The sequence below is a fragment of the Pseudophryne corroboree genome, chromosome 4 (assembly GCF_028390025.1).
Source record: "Pseudophryne corroboree isolate aPseCor3 chromosome 4, aPseCor3.hap2, whole genome shotgun sequence".
Taxonomy (NCBI): Eukaryota; Metazoa; Chordata; class Amphibia; order Anura; family Myobatrachidae; genus Pseudophryne; species Pseudophryne corroboree.
Window position 1 is genome coordinate 837,652,498 of NC_086447.1, and position 15,714 is coordinate 837,668,211.

The following is a 15,714-nucleotide window of genomic DNA, read 5'->3' on the forward strand; positions in this document are numbered from 1 at the left end:
TGTTCAGTTCCTGTTTTGACGTCACGAACGCGCCCTGCGTTCGCCCAGCCACGCCTGCGTTTTTCCTGGTACATCTGCGTTTTTTCGAACACTCCCTGAAAACGGTTAGTTGACACCCAGAAACGCCCTCTTCCTGTCAATCACTCTGCGGCCAGCAGTGCGACTGAAAAGCTTCACTAGACCTTGTGTGAAACTACATCGTTCTTTGTAATAGTACGACGCACGTGCGCATTGCGCTGCATACGCTTAAGTGTCGTTTTTTTGCCTCATCGCTGCGCAGCGACCGAAACCAGCTAGCGATCAACTCGGAATGACCCCCATAGTACAGTGGTTTTCAAACTGTGTGCCGTGGCACCCTGGGGTGCCTCAGGACACTTGCAGGTGTGACTCGGGTTGGTGGTCCAGGACGAATTCAAATTATTGATGGTTAATGTCACAGGCAAATCCAGTGCTGGTGGCTGCCAATCATAAAGTATGTGGACAAACAGAAGCAAATCTTGTCTCTCACCACACAATTGACCCTAAGGATGTCAAATAAACACAATTTACCTAATTTAATATTTCTTTCTAACTTTCTCAATAAGAAACTTTTGGCCTTGGGGTGCCCTGAAAATAATTCTGATAATAGAAAAGACATTAGTTTCTTTAAAATACTGGTTTTAAACCTTTTGAGGTCTAGAATATCCTGAACTTGACAGAAATTTATCAGAAATCACATTTTCTTATACAGTAGCTTAATTGCAATTCTTAACAAAATGACTTCCCAAAAGCAGCTGTTCCTGTAATCAGTAACACTGTTACTTTAGTAGTAGCGTACCATTCCCATCGCCGACTTCTGTGCATGTGTGACTTGAGGTCACGCATGAGCAGAGCCGCTGGTCACACAGTGAGGAATGAGTGGGGCTCCGAAAACTTTAACTTTTCCGAGTTCGCAATTCCTCCCTGCTACAGGTACAGTGCCCAGTCCTTGAGGTACCATCCACCTGTTTTGCTGGCAAAACCCTTTTTTTACCCCCTGTGGACATACTGTAAGGTATTTACATAACAAACCATAAAGGAAACTCGCCAGAGTTCCACTAATACTCTAACCTATTGTGCACTAGAGCATTAAAAGCTCACAGAATCAACTCAATCCTTCAACTTATTTGGAATACCATTGGATAAGCCCCTCTTCTTCTTTTTTTCTTTAGGTCCTTCTTGCTTTATCTTTGTCCTTCTTGTCTTCCTTCCCTTCTCACAATTCCCTTCCCCCCTTTCCTCCCTGTTTCTGTTTTCCAGTACTAGTTTATATTTTGACAAATGTGACTGCATTTTAAAAAAAACACCTCTGTATCATTATTCAGCACCTTAAAATAAATACTATTTAAATTTTACGAATTAATTCCTTATTTGAATACTTATTGTTAGTTGTGCGCTGGGAACAACCACTTACAAGGAACCTAACAGTCAGTTACTGGAGTTTTACAAATATTGGGGCAGATGTATTAACCTGGAGAAGGGATAAAGAAGTGATAAAGCAGTGATAAGTGGAAGGTGATAACGCACCGGCCAATCATTACGGATTTGAAATTTGTGCGTTATCGCCTTGCACTTATCACTGCTTTATTGCTTCTTTATCTTTTCTCCATGCTTAATACATCTGCCCTATTTTGTGGGACTAATTTTAGAACATGGCGTAGATTCCAATTATACACCCATATAAACCTATAAAATATATATGAACCATACAGCCCTTATTAACCTATAAGATATCAGTCAATAGGGTTCTCACACTATGGAAGTTGATGTCTTATTGTTTGCTCTGGGTACATCATTTGCACCACCTCCTCCTCTAGAGATCAAGTTCCAGACTATGCATGATACCTTATACTCCATAGGATGATGATGTACTTTCTACAGTGCATTGCTATTACTTATCTGGTACATTATCATACATATACTAGCAGTATCTCTCTCTCTCTCTATATATATATATATATATATACATACACACACACAGTATATCAAGGGACCCAGTCCATGTATTCTCTAATGGTTAGCCAAACTTCTGTGGCTGCTGGCTACACCCTTTCTGGAGATTGGCCACACCCCTAAACATGGGCCCCTACCATCGCATTTTCCCGGTGGGCCTATCATGCCCCCCCCCCCCCCCCCCAGTCCAACACTGGTTCTAGGTGACATCAATGACGCAAACCTTCTGATCAACTGACCAACCCTGATGGACCTCTCTTTTAGAGATCTTCTGTTGTGGGATCATACATCTTCAGCAAATATGGCCTAGTGTTATTGGTAACTGTGTGCAAATCAGAGGCTATAAACAGATTCAGTCATTGCCTCATTATACTGTAGTTGAAGCTACAACAACAAAAATGACAGACGTTTCATTAAAACAATGCCACCAGGATAAATCATTGTGAAGACAAGGCAATTTTATGTAGGGAAGATAGTTACATTATATGTAGCCTTTATTATGTTGCTCTAAACCGGATTATCATTTCATTAAAACAAAAAACAAATAGCTATTCCTCCAGTTTTAAGTGTTAATTTAAAGAAATAACCACATAGTCCAGAAATTCCTGATTGATTTAGTAGTGCAATTTACTGCTGGCTGCTTTGTGAGGCTCAGATGCTTGTACTATATTCTATGTACTATACTTAGTTTAATTAGGTGTCCATAAAAGGTAACAAACTGAATGCTGCAAAAACTAAGCTACTTCCCATACGCACAACAAATATAGCTTGGGTAGTGCAAGTGACAGCGACGGGATTCCCACGACTGTGCTACATTATGCCGCATGAAAATATGACTAGACATATTGTATTACATTTCTTACAGAAAGTGCAGAACAAAATGCATATTGATCTTAGAAGATAGATGTACTGTACGTACATGAAATAATACAACTATTTTATATCCTGACAAACTTTAATTACTGCATAACTCTCTCTTAACATTTTCTGTCAGCTATTCATTTTAGCTTGCCCTTCTGTTACCTTCTGTTACCCTATAACTGCAAATATGTGTGTTCTCTGTGCCTTACCCAATACACATTCCTTAGCTGCATTTAATGAATTGTGGGGGTTACTCAGAGCTGTTAGCAAATCAGAAATGCACACTAGTGGACAAAGGGGGTGATTCAGATCTGATCGTAGATGTGCTAAATTTTGCACATCTACGATCAGTTTCTCTGACATGCGCTCAGCACACGGCCAGTCCGGCCCGCATGTCAGGCCCCCACTCCCCCTTCCCCCACAAGAGTGCAAAAGCATCACACAGCTGCAATGCTTTTGCACCCAGCAAGTAGCTCCTTACCTGCGCAGAATAGCTGCACTGGCAGATGGCCAGCCACCGCGCTCCGGGTCGCGGTGGCTGTGTGTGATGTCACGCAGCCGCTGCTGCCCACCCCCTGCAAGCAACGGCCTGGACATGCCAGCAGTGCTCCTGGTCTTGGGGGCAATTCAGACCTGATTGCAGCAGCAAATTTGTTAGCTAATGGGCAAAACCATGTGCACTGCAGGGGGAATGGGGGGTGCAGATATAACATTTGCAGAGAGAGATAGAGTTGGGTGGGTTATAATGTTTCTGTGCCGGGTAAATACTGGCTGCTTTATTTTTACACTGCAATTTAGATTTCAGTTTGAACACACCCCACCCAAATCTAACTCTCTCTGCACATGTTACAGCTGCCCCCACCTGGAGTGCAACATGGTTTTGCCCATTAGTGTGCTCTTTTGGTTTGCTAACAAACCTGGAATAAGGCCCTGTGTCCTAACATCTTACTTTTTATCCTCATAAACCTATCTTATATCATTAATATAGCCCAATTCATTTATATTCATTTTTTCCCTCCGTTAAAAGTTAGGGGGAAACAAGGAGGTCCCTCTTTGTGTCCACATATCATTCTAGACATCGGTGGACTACCATATATCATAGTTTCTTTCTTTCTTTCTTTCTTTCTTTCTTTCGTTCTTTCGTTCTTTCTTTCTCTTTCTTTCTTTCTTTCGTTCTTTCTTTCTTTCTTTCAGTAATCTCATCAGATAACTTTAATACAGCCTCTCAGCGTGCCCTTAAAACTCACTTTTTTATTCTGGCTTAATTCTGCAGTCTCTGCCCTTTTCTCCCCATTGTGTCCAACCTATGGGTGGGCTGTAGAGATGGGGGGTGAGTCAGGTGGTATGGAGAGATGTTGGGGTAGGAAGAGCGGTGGTCAAAACCAAGGGGGCGGACAGGGCCGTCTTAACAGCAGTGTAGGCTCCTGGGCAAAGCAATGCACTGGGCCCCCCTAACCATCCTCCAGCGGTAGGGGTGGGGGGTGCTATCATTGTCAGCTTTGATTTCCCGCGGGCGGTAAGGGGTGTTCTATCTTCCGCTCAGCATGTAGGACCTGGAGCAGTAATTTCTCCTAATTACTCTTTTACTGCACAGATGGTGGGAGATGGGGCGGAGGGGAGGATGGGGACACACTAAACTGTAGAAGGTGACATTGTACTGAATGAAGGGGCCCCAGTATATGACTTACAGGGTGGTAAAGCAATCCACTGACAAAAATATAAAACTGCATACCAGGCGTGTGGAGCTGGAGCAGGGACCAGCTGCTGGAAGGCTGATATCTATGGCTCTGGGCATAGTAGAGCCAAGCTGTCAGTGTCCACCAAAAAGGGAGAGTCCTAGCTTTAGGAGTATACCCTCAGAAAAACTCTTAAGTCAGATAGAATCCGAGATATCTGTCTGGGAAGAGCAATTAACTGGCTGGATGGGGTCCACTGCTTTGAAGTCAGATATGTCCGGTTCCCCCGGGCCGATTTTCAAAAATCTGGTACCCCTGGAAAAAGGGACCCTGAGCTATCAGCACTTGCCCGGTACAATAAACTAGTAATTATAATAACAATAATACAGGTTGAGTATCCCTTATCCAAAATGCTTGGGACCAGAGGAATTTTGGATATCGGATTTTTCCGTATTTTGGAATAATTGCATACCATAATGAGATATTATGTTGATGGGACCTAAATCTAAGCACAGAATGCATTTATGTTTTATATACACCTTATACACACAGCCTGAAGGTCATTTTAGCCAATATTTTTTATAACTTTGTGCACTAAACAAAGTGTGTGTACAGTCCCACAAATCATTTATGTTTCATATACACCTTATACACACAGCCTGAAGGTCATTTAATACAATATTTTTTATAACTTTGAGTATTAAACAAAGTTTGTGTACATTGAGCCATCAAAAAACAAAGATTTCACTATCTCAGTCTCACTCAAAAAAGTCCGTATTTCGGAATATTCCATATTTCGGAATATTTGGATATGGGATACTCAACCTGTAATAGAAAAATTACTTATTTTATATATTATATTATAGTAATATTTCAATGGGACAGATATGTGTTGTCGATCATAATGCTGATAGCATTTAATGGAGGGAATTCAATTGATTTTGGATGCAAATAAGCTATGGGCAGTCCATGGACGATATTCAGTTGGTTTGCCGATGGGCACAAATACTGCAACCATCCCTTATTTCTGCACGCACCCTCATGAGGTGGCGAAATCTGCCCAAAGTCAGGCTTTTAGGAACCCAGACTCAGTGTGCTCAGTATTTTCCATGGGTTTGGCAGAGTTACACTTCTATGCCCAGTGCATTTGGGTGTGACATGCATGATACGTAACGCACGCACGCGGCACTCACACCAACCAGTAAGACAACTGAATATTGCTCGTCCTGCGTCCATTACTTACAGGCACTCAAAAACAACTGAATTCCCCCCAATATATCATCAGCATTAGATGGACAGGAGATTGACAACACTGCTTTAATATTAGTTAAAGCATTACACCAGTGTCAGCGTTATAACATTGCACATAGGTGGTCATTCCGAGTTGTTCGCTCGTTGCCGATTTTCGCTATGCTGTGATTTGTTGCTAAATGCGCATGCTCATGGTACGCAGAGCGCATGCGCTAAGTTATTTTATACAAAACTTAGTAGATTTGCTGGTGTTCGTGCGCCGCTTTTCAGTCGCACTGCTGTTCGGTGAGTGATTGACAGGAAAGGGGTGCTCACCACGCTGCAGGCACGGTGCCTCGCTATGCTCGGCACACTAACTTATTCTCCCCCTATGGGTGTCGTGGACACCCACAGAGGGAGAATATGTCAGGATTGTGCCGGTCGGGATACCGGTGTAGGGATTCCGACCGCCGGGATCCCGTCCGGCGAGATCTTGACCGCATCCCATTTTTAAAGTTAGAAAGCATATATTGTTACAATGCGCTAAATAACATTACTAGTGTCGGCAATCTCATATTCACTGCTAATAGCATTACCATCGACCTTACGGCTACTTCTCATTTCAGTAACTATACGACACTTAACTGACGATTTCTTCCCCAGAAAACTTCTCAGAAATTGACTTTTTTTTTTTTAAATGACTTAATAAAGTTTAAAAAGCATTTTTAATAATATATTAAAATATTCTATATTTAAAAATATATATATATCTATGGGGCACTTTGCACCCTCACATTCCCCCATGTCTGAAAGCCCCCATTATAAAATAACTTCATACCCCCACTGCCAATAGACCCCCCTCCAGTGTTCTTAAATCATAATAATAGTAACACACACACACACACACACACACACACACACACACACACACACACACACACACACACACACACACTCTCTCTCCTTTAGCAGCAAAACAATAATCCATATTGAAAAAGCATTTCAGGGAGATGTGAAAGTAACACCTATCAGCGCAGACCTTAAACTTATATCCAAATGTAAATGAGCCCCAAAGTTAGTAAGATCTACTTGTTGAAGAAAATACACTGATATTTTGCAGAATTTGTTTGTGTATTGTGCTTTACAAGAGGTTCCATATACTGTAAGTGGCCACGAGAAATCTTATTTAAAATGCATGTAGCCATAGGGATCATTGGGGGTCATTCCGAGTTGTTTGCTCGTTGCCGATTTTCGCTATGCTGCGATTTGTTGCAAATTGCGCATGTGCAAAGCACGCAGGGCGCATGCGCTTAGTTATTTAACTAAAAACGTAGCAGATTTGCTGTGGATTCTGCGGCGCTTTTCAGTCGCTCTGCTGATCGGTAAATGATTGACAGGAAAGGGGCGTTTCTGGGTGTTAACTGAGCGTTTTCCGAGAGGTGGGCTAAAAAACGCAGGTGTGTCAGGGAAAAACGTGTGTCTCGAGAAACTGGGGAGTGGCTGGCCGAACGCAGGGCGTGTTTGTGACGTCAAACCAGGAACTAAACGGACTGAGCTGATCGCAATCTGTGAGTAGGTCTGGAGCTACTTAGAAACTGCAAGGAATTATTTAGTAGCAATTCTGCTCATCTTTCGTTCGCTATTCTGCTAAGCTAAGATACACTCCCAGAGGGCGGCGGCCTAGCGTGTGCAATGCTGATAAAAGCAGCTAGCGAGCGAACACTTTCGGAATGAGGGCTATTGTGTCTTATAACCAATGCAGGGAAATGGCACTGATGTTCCCATTTGAATGTATGTATGTGATTTATTTTCTTTCTCCAAGAATGATACAGCTGCATAATGGGGGTAAGGAGAAATCAGGGAGCTTGCTGGTCCATTCGGGGAGTTAGGGAGTTAGGAATGTGCTTACTATTTCAGGGAGTCTGCATAGGGATGGCCACTGACCATCGATGATTTGAAATCATCGATGGTCTATGACCAATGTCAAATACTTTTACCATCGCTGGGGGAAAACCAGATGGTTTCCAGCCAACGATGATTCAGTGCTACCGATTTTTTTCCCCCTCAAAGTGTCAGGGCACGGAGTTAGCCACGCCGCCTGACACCTGCGAAGCCAGGCCCCTGGGCTCTGATTGGCCAGCATTTCATTGTACAGTAATACAAGGGTGACCATCGATGGGTAAAACCGTTGATGGATCCCCTCCAGATGGGCTTACACAATCAAGGTTATCCATCGATGGTGACCATCGATGGATAACCCACCGAGGGCCATACCTACTCCTGCAGAATGCAGGAGTGTAGGCAACTATGCCTCACCCTCATGGGCATACACCCACTCCTCCCCCCATATGCAAAGTGCAGCAGAGAGTGTGTCAGGAGGGACTAATTATCACTTCACCCTGCTGCAGCTGATCTCTGCACTTGCAGAGATAAGCCAAAGTGTGCTGGGGGAGGAACTTACGTTCCCCTCCCCACACTGTGATCCCCAGCACATGCACTCCACAATGCCGGTCGCTTTCTGTGGCGCAATTCCGGCAGTGATGAAGGCAGTCAGAGACCGCCGCGTCACTGCAGTGCATCCGGAGAGCCAGAGGAGATCCGTTCTGCACGCATCTCCTAATCTAAATGATGGGGACATAGCAGGGCAGCGCGCCGTATGAGATGCAACCTGGTCAGGTATTGTACTCCTGGCTCTGGTCACATAACATGTGGTGAAGCCAGGCAAGTGGATAAACCAGACTAACACAGCAAAAGGGTCTATCTCTCAAGGGGTTTCACCTGCTATAGATTGTGAAGAGGTGATTGTGATGACGCATTTCTGCACTAATTGCGTGATCGACTGGTTTGAAACAGTAAGCAGGCAAATTTTGGGGTGGATCACTAGATCTACACTAAAAAGGTCTACAGTCAATAGGTCGACCACTAATGGTCGACATGCATTAGGTCAACAGGGTCAAAAGGTTGACATGGGCTAGGCAGACAGTAAAGATCATCAGGGTCAAAAGTTCGACATGGAAATGGTTGACACAAAAAAGTTAACACAATCTTTTTGGGGTGTTTTGTCACTTTTCTGCCACAAAAAAAGCCCCATTAGTATACCGCTTGCTCTCCATGCTTCAGGTTACTTTTTCCAATCATAGTCCATGTGGATAGTAAAGTACTGTATGAAAAAGTTGAATAAAATGTAGAAAAAAAAATGTAAAAACTTGTGTCGACCATATGTGTGTCAACCATTGTCATGTCAACCTTTTGAACTGTCAACCTTTTACAAGTTAACCTTTTGACCATGTTGACCTTTTGACCCTGTCACCCTAATACATGTTGGCCATTACTGTATACCTCTTTAGTGTAGATCTATAGACTTTAAATTTTACCTCAGTTTTTAAAGCATAAGTTCAGGGTGACTTTTTAATTAGATGGAATGTTCGCCTTAAACAAGGACGACTGCATTGGGTGTGGAGGGGCAGGGCCCAACTGCTTGTGGGCGGGGGTAACAGTTTACAGCCTCCTTTACATTACTAAAGGATTATAGTTTAACTATGATAAATCATCGTGGTTTTCTTTTATGTAGACATTAATACCTCTAACTAAAACGCTACCTTTTAGTATCAGCTCCTTTACAGAATACACATAGGGGGTCATTCCGAGTTGATCACTAGCTGCATTTCTCTAACGTCCTAGTGGATGCTGGGAACTCCGTAAGGACCATGGGGAATAGCGGGCTCCGAAGGAGGCTGGGCACTCTAGAAAGATTTATGACTACCTGGTGTGCACTGGCTCCTCCCACTATGACCCTCCTCCAAGCCTCAGTTAGATTTCGTGCCCGGCCGAGGTTGGATGCACACTAGGGGCTCTCCTGAGCCCTTAGAAAGAAAGTATAGTTAGGTTTTTTATTTTCAGTGAGACCTGCTGGCAACAGGCTCACTGCAGCGAGGGACTAAGGGGAGAAGAAGCGAACTCGCCTGCTTGCAGCCGGATTGGGCTTCTTAGGCTACTGGACACCATTAGCTCCAGAGGGATCGACCGCAGGCCCAGTCCTTGGTGTTCGGTCCCGGAGCCGCGCCGCCGTCCCCCTTACAGAGCCAGAAGCAAGAAGAGGTCCGGAAAAACGGCGGCAGAAGACATCAGTCTTCACCAAGGTAGCGCACAGCACTGCAGCTGTGCACCATTGCTCCTCATACACACTTCACACTCCGGTCACTGAGGGTGCAGGGCGCTGGGGGGGGGCGCCCTGAGCAGCAATAAAAACACCTTGGCTGGCAAAAATACCACAATATATAGCCCCAGAGGCTATATATGTGGTAAATACCCCTGCCAGAATCCAGGAAAAAGCGGGAGAATAGGCCGCGGAAAAGGGGCGGAGCTATCTCCCTCAGACACACTGGCGCCATTTCTCCTTCACAGATCCGCTGGAAGGAAGCTCCCTGGCTCTCCCCTGCAGTCTACACTACAGAACAGGGTAAAAACAGAGAGGGGGGGCACTAAATTTAGGCGCAATATATATATAATATAAAAAGCAGCTATAGGGGACATAACTCAGTTAGTCCCTGCATTATATAGCGCTCTGGTGTGTGCTGGCATACTCTCACTCTGTCCCCCCAAAGGGCTTTTGTGGGTCCTGTCCTCATTCGGAGCATTCCTTGTGTGTGTGCGGTGTGTCGGTACGGCTGTGTCGACATGTTTGATGAGGATAATGATGTGGAGGCGGAGCAGATGCCTTTAGAAGGGATGTCACCCCCTGCGGGGCAGACACCTGAGTGGATGGGCTTATGGAAAGTAATGAGTGCACGTATAGACTCCTTATATAAGAAAATCGACGACATGCCTAATGTGGGACAGCCGACTTCTCAGCTCGTGCCTGCCCAGGCGTCGCATGGGTCGTCAGGGGCTCTAAAACGCCCGCTACCACAAGCAGACCCAGATGTTGACACTGATACTGACACCAGTGTCGACGACGATGAGTCTAACCTGATGCCTACTAAGGCCATTCACTGCATGATTGAGGCAATGAAAGAGGTGTTACACATTTCTGATATAAGTACAGGTACCACTAAAAAGGGTATTATGTTTGGAGAGAAAAAACTGCCCGTGGTTTTTCCCCCATCAGATGAATTAAATGAAGTGTGTGAAGAAGCGTGGGCTTTCCCTGATAAAAAATTGGTAATTCCTAAGAAGGTACTAATGGCGTTCCCTTTCCCGCCAGAGGATAGGTCACGTTGGGAAACACCCCCTAGAGTGGATAAAGCGCTCACACGTTTGTCTAAAAAGGTGGCACTACCGTCTCCGGATACGGCCGCCCTCAAGGAACCTGCTGATAGAAAGCAGGAGGCGATCCTGAAGTCTGTGTATACACACACAGGCATTATACTTAGGCCAGCTATTGCGTCAGCTTGGATGTGCAGTGCTGCCGCTGCGTGGTCAGAAAAACTGTCAGAAAATATTGACACATTAGACAGAGACACGATCCTGTTAACCATAGACCATATAAAAGACTCAGTCTTATATATGAGAGATGCACAAAGGGAAATCTGCCGACTGGCATCTAAAGTAAGTGCATTGTCCATTTCTGCTAGGAGAGGCTTATGGACTCGCCAGTGGACAGGAGATGCAGATTCAAAAAAGCACATGGAAGTGTTACCATATAAGGGTGAGGAATTATTTGGGGATGGTCTCTCGGACCTAGTTTCCACAGCAACGTCTGGGAAGTCAGCATTTTTACCCCATGTCCCCTCACAGCCTAAGAAGGCGCCGTTTTATCAGGTTCAGTCCTTTCGGACCCAGAAAAACAGGCGTGGAAAAGGCGGGTCCTTTCTGTCCAGAGGCAGAGGTAGGGGAAAAAGGCTGCAACAAACAGCAGGTTCCCAGGAGCAAAAGTCCTCCCCCGCTTCTTCTTCCAAGTCCGCCGCATGACGGTGGGGCTCCCCAGGCGGAGCCAGGTACGGTGGGGGGCCGCCTCAAGAATTTCAGCGATCAGTGGGCTCGCTCACAGGTGGATCCCTGGATCCTTCAAATAGTATCTCAGGGGTACAAACTGGAATTCGAGGCGTCTCCACCCCACCGGTTCCTAAAATCTGCCTTGCCGATTGCTCCCTCAGACAGGGAGGCGGTGCTAGCGGCAATTCACAAGCTGTATTCCCAGCAGGTGATAATCAAAGTACCCCTACTTCAACAAGGCCGGGGTTACTATTCCACACTATTTGTGGTACCGAAACCGGACGGTTCGGTGAGACCCATTTTAAATTTGAAATCCTTGAACACATACATAAAAAAATTCAAGTTCAAGATGGAATCGCTCAGGGCGGTTATTGCGAGCCTGGACGAGGGGGATTACATGGTATCCCTGGACATCAAGGATGCTTACTTGCATGTCCCCATTTACCATCCTCACCAGGAGTACCTCAGATTTGTGGTACAGGATTGCCATTACCAATTCCAGACGCTGCCGTTTGGACTGTCCACGGCACCGAGGGTATTTACCAAGGTTATGGCGGAAATTATGATACTCCTTCGAAAAAAGGGAGTTTTAATTATCCCGTACTTGGACGATCTCCTAATAAAAGCGAGGTCCAAGGAACAGTTGTTGGTGGGAGTAGCACTATCTCAGGAGGTGCTGCACCAGCACGGCTGGATTCTGAATATCCCAAAGTCACAGCTGGTTCCGACAACACGACTACTGTTCCCGGGTATGATTCTGGATACAGTCCAGAAAAAAGTGTTTCTCCCGGAGGAGAAAGCCAGGGAGTTGTCATCTCTAGTCAGAGACCTCCTGAAACCAAAACAGGTATCAGTGCATCGCTGCACGTGGGTCCTGGGAAAGATGGTGGCTTCTTACGAAGCAATTCCCTTCGGCAGGTTCCATGCCAGAATCTTTCAGTGGGACCTGTTGGACCAGTGGTCCGGATCGCATCTTCAGATGCATCGCTTGATAACCCTGTCTCCAAGAACCAGGGTGTCGCTACTGTGGTGGCTGCAGAGTGCCCATCTTCTAGAGGGCCGCAGGTTCGGCATACAGGACTGGGTCCTGGTGACCACGGATGCCAGCCTTCGAGGCTGGGGGGCAGTCACACAGGGAAGAAACTTCCAAGGACTATGGTCGAGTCAGGAGACTTCCCTTCACATAAATATTCTGGAACTAAGGGCCATCTACAATGCCCTAAGTCAAGCAAAATCCCTGCTCCTACACCAGCCGGTGCTGATCCAGTCAGACAACATCACGGCAGTCGCCCATGTAAATCGACAGGGCGGCACAAGAAGCAGGTTGGCGATGGCGGAAGCCACAAGAATTCTCCGATGGGCGGAGAATCATGTACTAGCACTGTCAGCAGTGTTCATTCCGGGAGTGGACAACTGGGAAGCAGACTTCCTCAGCAGACACGACCTCCACCCGGGAGAGTGGGGACTTCATCCAGAAGTCTTCCAGATGCTGGTAAACCGTTGGGAAAAACCACAGGTGGACATGATGGCGTCCCGCCTCAACAAAAAGTTAAAAAGATATTGCGCCAGGTCAAGGGACCCTCAGGCGATAGCTGTGGACGCTCTAGTGACACCGTGGGTGTACCAGTCGGTTTATGTGTTCCCTCCTCTGCCTCTCATACCAAAGGTATTGAGAATAATAAGAAAGCGAGGAGTAAACACCATTCTCGTGGTTCCGGATTGGCCAAGGCGAGCGTGGTACCCGGAACTTCAAGAGATGCTCTCAGAGGACCCGTGGCCTCTACCGCTCAGACAGGACCTGCTACAACAGGGGCCCTGTCTGTTCCAAGACTTACCGTGGCTGCGTTTGACGGCATGGCGGTTGAACACCGGATCCTAAAGGAAAAGGGTATTCCGGAAGAAGTCATTCCTACGCTTATTAAGGCCAGGAAAGATGTTACGGCAAAGCATTATCACCGCATATGGCGGAAATATGTTGCATGGTGCGAGGCCAAAAAGGCCCCAACAGAGGAATTTCAACTAGGTCGATTTCTGCATTTCCTGCAAGCAGGAGTGAATATGGGCCTAAAACTAGGCTCCATTAAAGTACAGATTTCGGCTCTGTCGATTTTCTTTCAAAAAGAACTAGCTTCAGTACCTGAAGTTCAGACATTTGTGAAAGGAGTGCTGCATATTCAGCCCCCATTTGTGCCTCCTGTGGCACCTTGGGATCTCAACGTGATGTTGAGTTTCTTAAAATCACATTGGTTTGAGCCACTAATAACCGTGGATCTGAAATATCTCACATGGAAAGTGGTCATGTTATTGGCCCTGGCTTCAGCCAGGCGAGTTTCAGAATTGGCGGCTTTATCATGTAAAAGCCCTTATCTGATTTTCCATATGGATAGGGCAGAATTGAGGACTCGTCCCCAGTTTCTCCCTAAGGTGGTGTCAGCGTTTCACCTGAACCAGCCTATTGTGGTGCCTGCGGCTACTAAGGATTTGGAGGACTCCAAGTTGCTAGACGTTGTCAGGGCCCTGAAAATATATGTTTCCAGGACGGCTGGAGTCAGAAAATCTGACTCGCTGTTTATCCTGTATGCACCCAACAAGCTGGGTGCTCCTGCTTCTAAGCAGTCTATTGCTCGCTGGATTTGTAGTACAATTCAGCTTGCACATTCTGTGGCAGGCATGCCACAGCCAAAATCTGTAAATGCCCATTCCACAAGGAAGGTGGGCTCATCTTGGGCGGCTGCCCGAGGGGTCTCGGCTTTACAACTTTGCCGAGCAGCTACTTGGTCAGGGGCAAACACATTTGCAAAATTCTACAAATTTGATACCCTGGCTGAGGAGGACCTGGAGTTCTCTCATTCGGTGCTACAGAGTCATCCGCACTCTCCCGCCCGTTTGGGAGCTTTGGTATAATCCCCATGGTCCTTACGGAGTTCCCAGCATCCACTAGGACGTTAGAGAAAATAAGAATTTACTCACCGGTAATTCTATTTCTCGTAGTCCGTAGTGGATGCTGGGCGCCCATCCCAAGTGCGGATTGTCTGCAATACTTGTAAATAGTTATTGTTAACTAAAGGGTTATTGTTGAGCCATCTGTTGAGAGGCTCAGTTGTTTTCATACTGTCAAACTGGATATAGTATCACAAGTTGTACGGTGTGATTGGTGTGGCTGGTAAGAGTCTTACCCGGGATTCTAAATCCTTCCTTATTATGTCTGCTCGTCCGGGCACGGTGTCCTAACTGAGGCTTGGAGGAGGGTCATAGTGGGAGGAGCCAGTGCACACCAGGTAGTCATAAATCTTTCTAGAGTGCCCAGCCTCCTTCGGAGCCCGCTATTCCCCATGGTCCTTACGGAGTTCCCAGCATCCACTACGGACTACGAGAAATAGAATTACCGGTGAGTAAATTCTTATTTTGTTTGCAGCGCAGCGAACAGGCTAAAAATTGTCAGTTCTGCAAATGCGTATGCGGCGCAATGCGCATGCGCGATGTTCGGGTACAACGAGCGATGTCATTTTGCACAGGGTCTAGCGAAGCATTTCAGTCGCACTGGTGGCCGCAGAGTGATTGACAGAGTGATTGGGCGTTTCTGGGTGGCAACTGACCGTTTTCAGGGAGTGTGCAGAAAAACTCAGGCGTGCCAGGAAAAACGCAGGCGTGGCTGGGCGAACGCTGGGTGGGTTTGTGACGTCAAATCCGAAACTGAATAGTCTGAAGTGATCGCAAGCGCTGAGTAGGTTTTGAGCTACTCTGAAACTACACAAAAAGTTTTTGTAGCCGCTCTGCGATACAACCGTTCCCACTTCTGCTAAGCTAAAATACACTCCGAGTGGGCAGCGGCATAGCGTTTGCACGGCTGCTAAAACTAGCTAGCGAGCGATAAACTCGGACTCCCTTAACACCCCATACTCCCTTGATTTGTGGAAAAGCTATTGCTTGCTAAAGATGTACATGGATTATAGTATAATCTATGATTAATTAATTATTTACTAAATTGATCATTCCTCTGCTGGGGGGCAATGTTCCTCTGGAGACCAGTTTATATTTAATA

At 45.9% G+C, this 15,714-nt stretch overlaps 1 protein-coding gene across 2 annotated transcripts in view; it reads right to left on the reverse strand.

The window, feature by feature from the left end:
- Window positions 1-15,714, reverse strand: part of PLCB1 (phospholipase C beta 1) — a 1,298,702-nt gene that overhangs the window by 9,619 nt on the left and 1,273,369 nt on the right. The window lies entirely within an intron of this gene.